The sequence below is a fragment of the Papaver somniferum genome, chromosome 11 (assembly GCF_003573695.1).
Source record: "Papaver somniferum cultivar HN1 chromosome 11, ASM357369v1, whole genome shotgun sequence".
NCBI classification, from domain to species: domain Eukaryota; kingdom Viridiplantae; phylum Streptophyta; class Magnoliopsida; order Ranunculales; family Papaveraceae; genus Papaver; species Papaver somniferum.
Genome location: NC_039368.1, coordinates 31,047,687 through 31,061,977, shown reverse-complemented (window position 1 = coordinate 31,061,977; position 14,291 = coordinate 31,047,687).

Here is a 14,291-nt window from a genome sequence, read left to right as displayed (position 1 = left end):
AGACACTATGACCGGGATTGATGCACGAGCACTTTTATAACTTGGAGACTATTTAAAATAGACTTCATAACCTAAGATATCTCATATAATACATCTCATTATACACTTTTGTTTTTCATTAATATTCTAGGGTTTACTCCTTTATAGGGAAACCGGGAAACGATGTAAACATAAGAGGCTAAATTTTTGTTGATTAAGGATGAATTCAATGTTCTAGCGTGAAGCTTTATTAGCTATATAAATCTATTCGGAGTTTTAATCACATAATCGTTTGTTTTCACTATTTCTAGGGTTTATGATTGATTAATTAGATTGTTTGGAGTGCGCGCTGGATTAATCTTTAGATCATTCTATTGCTAGTAAAGGGTTAGGATATCCGTATAATTGTTGAATAATCCTTACACAAGTAGAGAACGTGAGACCTCGCAGAGGGATTCCGTGGAGAAATCGTGTGTGAAGACAACACTAGTAAGTGGACCTTGTGCTAAGAGTCTAACTGCTAGGATCAACCTAAGTTCACATAACTTACAGCTTCTGGTTGGATTACACCTTGAGTGCGCTACTACTTGGTGGTTCAGTTGGATAGAACTTGATATGAGAGCGCTTCGGTATCTGGTTACAAGAGGAACTTTGGGGATAACACTGCGCCAGCTGCTTTCCTAAGGTTGGTGATGAATGGTTCTAACGAATATAGATAAGTATACTAATCTAGTTATCGCTTGGTAACGGCGAAGGATTCCTTGATCATATTTTTATTATTTGTTTCTTTTTATTTCACTTTTAAACAATCCCCCTTTATTTTGATTTTTCTAATATAAATAACCTATCAATTACACAACTCTCTGTGGGGACGATCTCTTACTACCGCTACATTAACAGTTAATTAGTGGAAAATATCTTAATTAATTTTTTATGGTTAGGACACGCATCAGTTCCCCGGGTCTAGCTTTTCTTGTGTTTGCAGCTGTTGTCGTGAGAACTCTTGCGGGCTTTGATACGAGGATCGTTTCGAGAGCGGAGTTGAGGCGTGAGTATGTGTCGACATAGACGCATGTCGCTTAGCTTGGCGGTTTTGCTGAAGTGTATCTTCTCTCGAGGGCCCTCCATCGATGACCACAGCGCTGCGACGTGGTTAAACCGAGTATCGTTCATTAGTGAAGCTCTTGTCTCCATGGGGGTCTTGGAAAATTTCCCCTTCCTCAAGCGCTTCTCTGCTCGCTAAAGTCAGGGCATTCGTGGCTGCGTATTGTTGAACTTATTTCTGAACTTCCGCAAGGGTCTTGAGATATAGACTCTCCAACAGAGTTTCGTAATCCGGTATTCTTCGAGCGAACGCTTGCCGACTCCTTCCAAAACTGGTTTACTATACTCCTTAAAAGACAGAGCGTCTCGTCTTGCCGTATTGCGATTTCATCCTGGTTTGCGAGGACATCTTCTAATATCCTAGTCATGCCTTCCATTGTGATTGTGCTTCGATCGTTTACGACTTTCGGAGAATTTGGCTAACGGAAATACATCACAGATTGGAAGTTGAAATTGGTGATTGAAATCGGGTTAACGAATGTGTTTAGACCTAAGATCCGCCTTTTTGAATTCGAGAAAATCGAAATGAAATCGAAACTTGATCTTGCAACCAAGAATATCCCACTGTGGTCGCCAGTTATTTGATGGCAAAAACTGATTCTGCTGTTTTTGGTAAATTTGGGGTGTGTTGATGAGAAACGAATTCAAACCCTAAACAAATGCACTCCACGAGAGTACTTTTAGATTCGAGGGATCAATCTGTAAGACTCTGGCCTAAACCAAGAAATGGTCGTTCCAGATTCAATTCGGTCACAGGGTGAAGGAGAAGGGTTGGTCTTAGGGAGGGAAGCGAAGAAGGTGTTTGAGATCAGGATGTTGAATAATGAAGGTGTGGTTGTTTTATGACTTATATCAGAAAAATAGTTTCTGGCTAGTTGTGTTGATAACACTTGTATTATGTCTGTCTGTCGGAATAGATTAAAAACCTATTTATACAAGTCATTGAGCGTACCCTGATCTCATAGGAAGTGGAGGAAGTTAAGTAGTGAAGAAGTGGGTTTGTGCGGAAGGTGGTGATCATTGGTTTCCGTTATGAGGGAAGATTAATCACACGTTCACCCACTATCTCATTGTTGTTAACCGTCCGTTCTTTCCTGACACTTTCTCGTAATGGACACGTTGCACGCCTCGCGCTGTAAACCGTCAGACCAATACCCCAGTAAGCATCCCCCAGTTTGTGACATGTTTGATGTCTCGAGTAAGTGGTTCGACTCGCGGGACGCTTTGCTGAAAGCAGCACACAGTGCTTTTGTTCAAATAATAAATTACTTGTGAAACCAATATTTATAAAGCATTGCTTATAATCGATGATGTAAAGCATCGCTTTCGAATAAGCAGCTGAAAATAATCGATGGCATCGCTGTTTTTGAGCTCGATTGAATCAGTCACGGATTGAGCGTCTTAAAAGTAGCACGACCGGCCATCTTTGGGTGATCGTTTGAGGAACCTATGGGCGTGCTATGACTTGGTCGATCACTCCCTGTGGAGGAAGAGTGGCCATCACTTACAATGCTGCTTTGTTAGTTTTATGAAAATAAATCTACATCGTCCGACTAGGCTGGCGAAGTTGGACAGTCTTGATTGATTTGCGACAGTTGTATATTGTCGTTGATGTATTTTAGGGTTTAAGGGCCGTGTGGACCTCCCTATTTTGTCTAGTCGAATCAAAGCACTGGGCATTGATTCGAACAGGACGATTGGCCATGTGTGAAGATGATATGCTAGTGAGTGCGTTGACATCTCATGGGTCATCTAAGATCGTATCTAAGCCACTTGATTCGGCTAGCGAAGATGAGTTGTCATGATCGATTTGCGATAGTAGCATATTTCCGCAAACATGAATTAGGGTTTAGAATAGTCGCGACTACTCTAGTTCAATCGAGCGATTCGATGCGTTATTGACTTCTCACAGGAAAGTTGATCGAATGGTAATGAAGTTGGACCGGCGGTGAACTCATGTCCACCTTCTTGATCGTATGAAACGCAATCTAAGCCGTCCAACTAGGATGACTAAGTTGGACGGTCACAACTGATTTGCAACAGTTGTATACTGCCGCGACCCAATTAGGGTCTTTAGAATAACGCGTTTGCTCTAGTTTGGATAAACGTTTTGGCATTCTCTGGATCTGTCGTGGGCAGGTCGATCGACCAAGGGAGGATTTGGGCCTCCACTGAACACGCCAATACTCCTTTAATCGTTTGTAGTAAAATCTAAGCCGTCCAACTAGGCTGGCGAAGTTGGACGGTCATGATGTTTCTGAGACCATCTTAGCCGGTCTAGCTCGTTTGAGCTCTTTCCTTCAACATTGCGATCACCCATGTTTGGGTCAATCATTCAAAGCGTCGTGGATGTACTAGGTAGGATTTGATCGGCTAGGGACTAGTGGGCCCGCCGGTGGTCACTACGGTGATTGCCTAGTTTCACAAAAAATGGTTTAGGTTTGTTGAATCGTACAACCAAATCATATGGCCGTGATCACTTTTGAGACTGATATTGACAGTCTAGATCTTCCTTAAGGAATTTAAACATGTTTGACCGAGCTATCTTTTTAAAAGTGCGTCGATACAAAAATCTCTTTGTCAGAGGACGATGCAGCCTGTGTGAGTTTTTTTATGCAGATCTCAATACTGACACTTCGGGAGATTCACGCTACTCTGCTGAGAGTGAACATTTAATCGTCATGTCATGCCAATATTAAGAGTTCGGTTGAGAACATATCATAGGAAAATACTAGGCATGCAATGTGTTAGCAAATAATGCCGGTAGTAGATAAAATTCACAGAATATTTGGGATTGCTATTACACGCACCATTTTGAGTGAATTTCATACATATATTGAATTGCTCAACGAGCGAGGAGTTTTTTTTTTTTTTTTGCACTCGTCGCTTCTTAAATGGCCTTACCCCTTGCATAGTGATAACGCATTAAATACAGGGTTTTACAATTTTAACCCTAAACCGAAAACCAACATCAACAGTGCTCTGATAGTCCATATCTAGAATGTCCTAGATTTCTTTAGATTAACGTATATGGCTACCAAAAATGGTAAATTTTTACATGAATATAATATTATATTAGATGAAGTCCATGGATATAATCAAGAATTTCATAGATAATTTTATTGTTGGTTATGGTGCTTCGAGCGCAATCTATAAGTGTGTGTTCAAAAACTCCAAACCCAATGCTACTGAACATCTCTATATTCAGGATTCACACAACATGAGAAAAATTGAGACAAAACAGGAAACAATTGGCAGCATTTTTTAGACCAATACTCGGTTAAACCCACAAGATTTTCTATCTCAAGACTGTTGTCAATGTTAGATGATCAAAACTATATCTTGATTTTTAGTCTGCTAAGTCAAGTCTCGGACTAGGTTAGAAGTTGATAGTTGAGTACCCGACATCACCCTCGGAGAATGAAGATCGACAAAGACATTTAGATAACTTTTGTATCAGGTATGTGAAGCTAAAATATTCTATTTTACTCACTATCTTACCGTTCTTTTTTTTTTGAGACGATGTTGTATGACTTCTACTAGATTTACAAAGTATAAGTTTCTAGTCAAGCTTTTCTTGTTAAAAATATTGAAATATGATTCTAAGCAAAGATGTTCAGCGATCCTTAACCATATTAGTTTTAAACAATTTATTGCGTGAATTAATTTGTGGATCAATTGAAAATTGCCCACGCAAATGATTTCATCACGCTGGAATGTTTCAAACATCATAAGAGAGAAATACTGAACTATCTAATATTTCTGCTCAGGGTAGGTTGTCGATCCAGTTCGCAAACCATCTGATTTTCAGAAATACAGGAAACCACAAGTTGAGATAGGGACAGTTCACGAACCATAGTGAAATGAATTTTGAAATTTGGTATTATAGGTTAGAAGTTGACGAACTCGGTTCACGAAATGATGCACTCTGACTCGTGAACAAGCATAACGGCTCACGAACCATTGTACCAACCGTCCAAATTTAAGATTTTCGCAGATGCTCAAAGACTTATTCTTTAAATATGTTTAGCATCGTTAGAACTCTCTCAAACACTTCTAAAACTTCATTAATAACTCAAACACTTATGTGTGTGTATCATGATTAAATACTTAGGTGTTTAAATTAACATCAAATTTCTTTAGTTCTTTGGCATACTTGCCAAAACGAACAATCATTATACACGGTTCCAGAACTAGAAGTGTATTCAAGACCTAAACGTGTTTGCCTGATTCTCAAGTTATCTTAGCTTGAATTATAAGCAAACCCTTTTCTTTGAAATATATAAATAAAGATTCTCTTTCAACTGGGAAAGTTAATCCTTTGTATCCTAGTTGATTCTAGAGTCATACTCTACAGAACAACTTAATGATCCTTGATAATATGTATATAAAGATTATATTTCTAACATATTCTCAATTAGTATGTGTATAGACAAGAGTCTGTAAACATGATCATTAAGAAGAGTACTTGGACGATATCAAAAATCAATATCCAAGATCAATCTAGTCATATCCAAATAATCAATCGGAAATCTTCCAAATAATTAAACTTGTTATCCATCTTTCAAGATACGAATTCTACAAGAATGAGTTCCATAATCGATCACAATTATATAAACGTATATACTAAGATTGAATACGTACAACTTGTAAATCCAATTATAAAGATAAACAATATAATACGGAAAAATAAAAACACAAGACACCAGAAGTTTTGTTAACGAGGAAGCCGCAATAGCAGAAAAACCCCGGGACCTCGTCTAGATTTGAACACCAAACTGTATTAAGCCGCTACAGACACTAGCCTACTATCATTCTTCGTACCGGAATGTGGTTGATACCGAATCCACCCTCTAAATGATTCAGTTATAGTCGAGATCCCTACGTCTCTTAAAGTAGCCTAGATTTGCTTCAGCCGAAGTGAAGAATTTTGATACCATTATGCCTTTAACAGACAAAGCCTATTTGATTTCTGTTTAGATCAAAATAAAGGTGATGAAATCTATTTGCAATAGACAAAGCTACCAAACCTCACAAATCCAAAACTTACAACTCCCAAAAAGTAGCCTAGAGTCTTAACCACAACTCAAGAACAATCTTCAAAAGATCAATAAAGATAGTTTTCAGATATCTATCTTGAGGAATCACAAAGTCTGAGACGAAGATAACTTTGTGATTACTATATATCTTATCTGAAGGATATTATGAAAACCTCGATAACAGAAAAGCAAGATCAGAATTCACAAACTATCAAGGTAAAGATAGTCGAATGGCTTCACGAATCCCCAGGGAGAAGTCTTTTAGTCGTATACCTAATTATGTTTCTCATAGGAAACCGGATCTATAGAGGACGACTCTAAAATCAAATGGGACACAAAATGCCAAGGATTAAATTTCCCAGTTGAAAGAGCATCTCCATTTATAGATTCCAAATACCAAGGGTTGATTGGAATTCAATCTAAGATAACTTAGAATCAAGCAAACACTTTTAGGTTTTGAAAATACAACAAAAGAATATACACTAGGAACCGAATATGGAACCGTGTACAATGATTATTCGGTTTGGAAAGTATGCCAAAGAACAAAAGAAATTTGATGTTCATTTAAACACCTAAGAATTTAATCATGATACACATACATAAGTGTTTGAGTGATCAACGAAGTCCTAGAAGTGTTTGAGAGAGTTATAACAATGTTAAACATGTTTAAAAAATAAGTCTTTGAGCATCTACTAAAATCTTGAACCGGGACGGTTGGTAAAACGGTTCGTGAACTATTAGGATTGTTCACGAGTTAGAGTGCAACAGTTTGTGAACCGGGTTCGCCAACCTTACTAGACTATCGAAATCAGTTGACCACAGTTCGTGAACTGGGTTCCCCAATTGCTAGCCTATAATACCAACTTTCAAAATTCAGTTCACAACGGTTCGTGAACTGTCCACACCTGAACTTACAGTTTGCGAACTGGTTCGCCAACCCTCTTATATTTCTGAAACTCATGTATCTATGTTTTGCGAACTGGTTTACCAACCTACCCTGAGCAGAAATATCAGATAGTTCAATATATTTCTCTTATGATATTTGAAACATTCCCGCATGATATGGGAAACTTTCAAAATATCGGATAATTCACACAATAAATTGTTTAGAACTAATATGGTTAAGGATCGTTGAACATCTTTGCTTAAAATCATATTTCGAGATTCTTAACAACACAAGCTTAAGTCAAAACTCAATATTTGTAAATCTACTAGAAGTCATACGGCATTGTCTCAAAAAGATCGAATGGTAAGCGAGTAAAATAGAATGGTTTAGTCCTCACATACCTGATACAGAAGTTATTCAAATGTCTTCTCGATCTTCAGTCTCCGAGGGTGATGTCTGATACTCAACTATCAATTTCTAACCTAGTCCGAGACTTGACTTAGTAGACTAAAAATCAAGATATAGTTTTGATCATCTAACATTGACAACAGGCTTGAGATAGCAAAACTGTTGGGTTCAACCGAGCATTGCTCTAACAGTCTCCCCCTTTGTCAAGTTTGGCGGGAAAATAAATATTCAACTGGAAGAATTAGGGTTCGAATTTTGGACGTGATTTACGGATGCTCAATGGATGAGTTTATCGGGTTTACTCTAATGGGCTTAACATGGATTATATGGGTGTTGGATTCATATAAATCGGGATGGCTAACCATATTTTCTATAAAACAGAGGTGAAGATATTTTCGGGTTTTTCTCATTCCTTCCATAGTCTTTTTGTGTATGGCGTGTGGATGGATGGAGTTGGACGCGATTTAGAAGGTGTTAGCAACGTGATAGAGTGTGCTAGCTGGGAGAATACCGCGTGAAGAAGATTAAAAGGGACATTGTCCTGTGAAGTGTATCTATTAAAGATTTTAGATGTTTTGCTTTATCTAACATCTGTCTATTCCACCACTTTATACTTTAACCAGTAAATCGCTTTTAACCATCAATAATCTTACTTTAAATATTTTTTTTTTTAAATAGTGAAAAATATGACATAAAGATCCAACCAAAAATCTAGATGAAATCTTTTCTAAGACGTACATGCCATCACTTCTAAAATCTATATCGAACTAGTACTGGAGATAAAATTTATCCAATTGAGAATCCAAAATCCCACGTGACTTAAAAAAGAAGACATGTTCAAGCTATTGGATATGGTTTAATATATCTTATAGCATACATAGGAAATCGACTATTTCATAGTTTGAGAAGCTCTAAACACTAAGATGACACATGAGACTTAAAAGGTTATCCAGTATTTGAATAAATAGATCGTCGATATGCTCCTTAGAGCAAGTCAATATTCTTGACGATGGAGGATGGTTCTCTTGACGCTCAATCCAATAGTTTTGGAGTATTTTGATCATGTGCGGCTTGGGAAGAAAAATTCACCCCATAGACTGATCATGTGCCTCTTGGGATGAAAAATTCACCCAAGAGGCTGATCATGTACTCCCTAACCCATATTTGGTTATTTTTAATTTTTTTTTTTTGTTATTTTCAGGAGGATGAGCAAGTGTCGTGATAGGATCCGGAGATACCTATATGTAATAACCACAATCGCACGGTGTCTAACTAGTAGACAGAGGCAAGTACGGGTCCAACCCACAGGGAGCGGTGGAAATACCAATAATCAATATTCTCAATAAATTAACCAGCAATGATGTTTTTGGATTTTCGGAATTATAAAAACAAAGAAAAATAAACTAAAGTAACAAAATGAATCCAATAAGAGAATCGGTAACCAGGGTTTTATTGGTATCCACCACTACTTCTAATCAGTCGCTGAAATGAAACATAATTATGAATATGCGTTTATTGTTTGTTCTATTGACATCATCTATTATATATATTAGAGACGCAAATATCATTGGTATACCCTAAGCATGGCACACCAAAAGACTAAATCTAAGCATGAACCATCAAATTGCATCAGTGAGAAAGTTATACAAAACTAAATATAGGTTCACAAATTCTATATGGCTTTTCTAAGCATAACCCATCAAAGTTATTAACGAAGCATGGATCATCAAATAATAAGACAGATATATTTGTAAAACTATCATTTACGCGCACATAGTTTTTTTAAAACCGGTGAAGCAACAACTCATATTTTGATAAATCAATAAACAATATTCAAAGATAAATCTTATTCAAATCATGATGGTCTTTTGCTCAATTAATCAATTCAAAATAGCCTAATACCCTATGTGGTTTCAACGATAAACCCTAGTCACAAACAATCTAGCAATACATATGTATGGATTTCTTAAAACCTATAAAAATAGATAACAAGAAAAAGATATAGAGATTTCACTGTCGTCTGCACTGAAACCCTTCTACTCCTCCTTGTGTTGTGCCGCCAGAAACCTTCACGATTAACTCTTATTCTCTTCTCGTTTCGACTGTGTAGCCGTCGTCCTCCAGCCGGCCTCCCCTCTCTTTTCCAGTCTCTGTAGATTTATATGTACTGCCACAAGTCCAATCTGAACCTAGCAAGCAGTTGCGAAGGCCCAGCCCAAATTATAACACCGAATGCCAATGGACAGTTCGACCACCATACCAACCTGGCCTTCTAATCTCGGCCATCTCATCTTCTCAACGTTCACTTCAGTCTCAGTTTTGTTTTCACGATTCAAAGCTTAGCCTACTCACTTCACTGAACCTAATCTCGACTTTGATATCGACTCTTTCCAAACTCCAACTGCAGCCACCTACTTCCCCTTCAGCCTCACACAAATTAGGCACAGCTCCCAACTATCATCCATTGAAATCTCTATCTCATCTTGAATCAAACAGCCCGGTGTGAAACCAGTTGAGCCAAGATACGAAACTCTTCTTTCGTTTGTCAGTGCAGCCAAAGAACCTTCCTGCACTCGATTGAAATCAATCCAACAACATACAGCCAATCTCCAACCAACACATCCATCACAATCATTATCCATCATCGCCATCATCCAGTTCAGTTAAACCCCACTGACTCTCCACTCGATTCTAACTCCAGCCACTGCCCATGCATTACCGTCTGTTACTCTTCAAAATCTCGAATAATGACTCAAACAATATGTGTGCAGTCTCTACATTTTCCGGAGGCTAACCAACATCATCTCTCTCCATGCATCTTTGCTGATGCACTTGAACCCAATAGCACCTTAAACCCGTCTTACTGCTGCTATTAAACCCGTCACTTCTATCAAGTTTTTGTAGCCTCAAATCCATGTTCGTCCGCGGATCCAAATTCGATCATCACTAGCTGCAACTGAGTTTTAGTCCACGTCCTCATTATTCCATAGTATTACTGATGACTCCATGAATCACCACAAGCATCTTCAATTCAACATCGCCACCACTGCATGCAACTCTTAATGTACGCTAACCACAAACCCCAACCACAACACATTTCTTCTTTGTTGTTGAACAACATTGAGAAATTCGATTCAACTCCAACTTCAGATTGTATTTCATCCATTAGATCACGATCACAACTCCATATTATATCCCTCGAGCAGAAATCCACCAGCCGAAACATCTTCATCCTTGCTCTTCATAACAATTAACAGAAGCAGCAGCAACTATATCAGCTGGTTTTCCGGCTACTGCGTATTCAAACTATAGCACCACCTGCGCCTCTCCTTGATTACGATCAGCTGCACCAACAAGAAGAGATGGAGGGTTTAGCCACGTCCACAATTTGCTTCTCAAAGTTCTAATTGGGTCCAGGACCTCCGGGTTCTTGGAACAAATGCAGTCTTTAGCCCACTAAATGAGATGTCCGTGAAATAGCTTCAGTGTTGTTGATATATAGAAATACCCGGCCGGCCACATAAATGTCTTTGGACGTCTTTGTCGCAAACTCCGGTCTAGCTCGTGTTTTAACCATTTATTTACCAGATAATTGAATTCGCTTGTACTTTCTACAAAATCACTAAAATAGTATTGTTAGCCAAAAACATTGAGTCATAACTAATATAAATATGGATATAAAATGTAGCACTAACGTGATTATCAACACCCCCACATTTATATTTGCTAGTCCTCGAGCAAAACAAATAATATATCTGTTCCACAACTGGATAAATATCCGCTAAACAGTTGGATAGAGATGTCTGCTAAACAGCGAGACGGATCCATTAAACAGTGGATAAAGATGTCTGCTAAACAACTAGACAGAAAGACCCGCTAAACAGCTGATCATTTTTTATTTTATTTTTGTAGACCCGCTAAACAGCTGGTCATCATATGATAAAAAAAAGTACATGAAATTGACCCGCTCAACAGCTGGTCATAAGAAAATGATAGGTAAACAAAAGAATTGACCCGCTCAACAGCTGGTCATAATTTTTTTTATTATTTTTTTAGACCCGCTCAACAGCTGGTCATAATATACTTGCAAACCTACAATAGACCCGCTCAACAGCTGGTCATAAATTGCAAGAACATTCCTGAAAAAAAAAATGTAAAAAGTTAACCACTCCCCCACACTTAAACGTTACATTGTCCTTAATGTAATTGAGTCATCCAACGTAAAAATTAAGATGGGAAATTCAGAAAAAGCGAAAATAAACAAAGAAAAATAAAACAAGAAAATAGAAATACCTACTGGAATATACATAAAGGATTCCCATAACTAATAACCTGAAAATTTGGGGATCAACCCAAAATACAGTAATTACAAACAATGACAACCTCAGATCCTCAATGTAGCAACATAAAGATATTGAGATTATCAAAAAGAAAGAGCTACCCCCAAACCTGGTTTTTGCACAGGATGTATCATTTTGATCAAAAATAACCGAGTCAAAGGGTTCGCTAAAGATGGGAACTGAAGCGAACTGGGATACATGCACATGCAAAGAGAAGTCACGAGATGCAAAATAATCTAGCAATACTGGAGAAACACGCAGTTCTAATCCAAAATTAAGAATCTTCTGAAAAATTGTGCTAACAATTCTAGGTATATGAACTTCTCCACTGGGCCCTGTACTAAATCATCATCATAATCATCATCAACCAAGGAATCAATAGGAATATCACAATAAAGATGATTAGAAGAAACCTTATAGATAGAGTGTAATGTGTCTAAGTCGTTAAACTTAACTACAGTCTCTTTGGAATTAACACATTCTTCATAAGCATCATTGTTATAGCACTGATATGTCACACCATCTAAAAGAATGGTATCCTCAATCCTAAACTCATCATTTTGAATAGGCGAGTGATCATTAACACGATCAGGAATTGGACTAAATACACCATCTTCACTTGGTATGACAATGTCTCTATTCCTATGATTACAACTATCAAGTTTATCGTTATTCTCCATACACATAGATTCATTAGATAAAGCGGTTTCATCATAAATATCAAGAGTATTAGAGAAATTAAAACTTGTATCCTCGGTAAGACCACAATCTTTTAAAGACTGCGTTAGTTGAGCAATCGACAAAGCATTTTGTTCAGCAAGTTGAGCAATATAATCATGGCTTTTACTAAGGTCGGCAAAAAATAACTCATTAACTTTGGTCCGTTCAACAATTTCAATATTGAGGCGTTCTAACAAAGATAGTTGTGATGCAGATGCGTCACAGTAAGATGGATCATCTCTTTCATACTGTGACGGAGAAATGTGTGAATAATAATTGGAATCAACAAATTGTGGCTCATAACCAGGGTAAGGCTGGTAATGATCATAACCTTCACAAGGTTCGGAATGATCATACCTATGAGAATAATTCCAATCATTATTTACACACTCGGCAGGTTCTTGATAATGAGATGGTGCATATGCATACTCCTCGGGTGAAATATCAAATGACTCCTCTGTCTCAGCTCTTTTGGTAAGATTCCAAAAAGCTATAAAAGAAGTCAACTCGTTGGAAACCATTATACAAAGTAATTCTCAATAACTCACCTTTCAAAAGCTTTGCGAGAATATCAAGTACTTACTTTAGGCCTGTTGTTGACTCCAATCGCCGCTCTTCAGACTAAGGTACCTAAGAAAAAATCAAATAAGCTACGTAAAAAGAACTAAAAGAAAATATAAAAAAATAAAAGAAAAATAAGCTATGTACAGAAAATAATAACTATGTACAAAATACCAACTACAATATTCCACAACCGCTCCCCGGCAGCAGAGCCAAAAATTGATAGGATCCGGAGATACCTATATGTAATAACCACAATCGCACGGTGTCTAACAAGTAGACAGAGGCAAGTACGGGTCCAACCCACAGGGAGCGGTGGAAATACCAATAATCAATATTCTCAATAAATTAACCAGCAATGATGTTTTTGGATTTTCGGAATTATAAAAACAAAGAAAAATAAACTAAAGTAACAAAATGAATCCAATAGGAGAATTGGTAACCATGATTTTATTGGTATCCTCCACTACTTCTAATCAATCGTTGAAATGAAACATAATTATGAATATGCGTTTATTGTTTGTTCTATTGACATCACCTATTATATATATTAGAGTCGCAAATATCACTGGTATACCCTAAGCATGGCATATCAAAAGACTAAATCTAAGCATGAACCATCAAATTGTATCAGTGAGAAAGTTATACAAAACTAAATATAGGTTCACAAATTCTATATGGCTTTTCTAAGCATAACCCATCAAAGTTATTAACGAAGCATGGATCATCAAATAATAAGACAAATATATTTATAAAACTATCATTTACGCCACATAGTTTTTTTAAAACCTGTGAAGCAACAACTCATATTTTGATAAATCAATAAACAATATTCAAAGATCAATCTTATTCAAATCATGATGGTCTTTTGCTCAATTAATCAATTCAAAATAGCCTAATACCCTATGTGGTTTCAACAACAAACCCTAATCACAAACAATCTACCAATACATATGTATGAATTTCTTAAAACCCATAAAAATAGATAACAAGAAAAAGATATAGAGATTTCACTGTCGTCAGCACTGGAACCCTTCTACTCCTCCTTGTGTTGTGCCGCCAGAAACCTTCACGATTAATTCCTATTCTCTTCTCGTTTCGACTGTGTAGCCGTCGTCCTCCAGCCGGCCTACCCTCTCTTTTCCAGTCTCTGTAGGTTTATATGTACTGCCACAAGTCCAATCTGAACCTAGCAAGCAGTTGCGAAGGCCCAGCCCAAATTATAACACCGAATGCCAATGGACAGTTCGACCA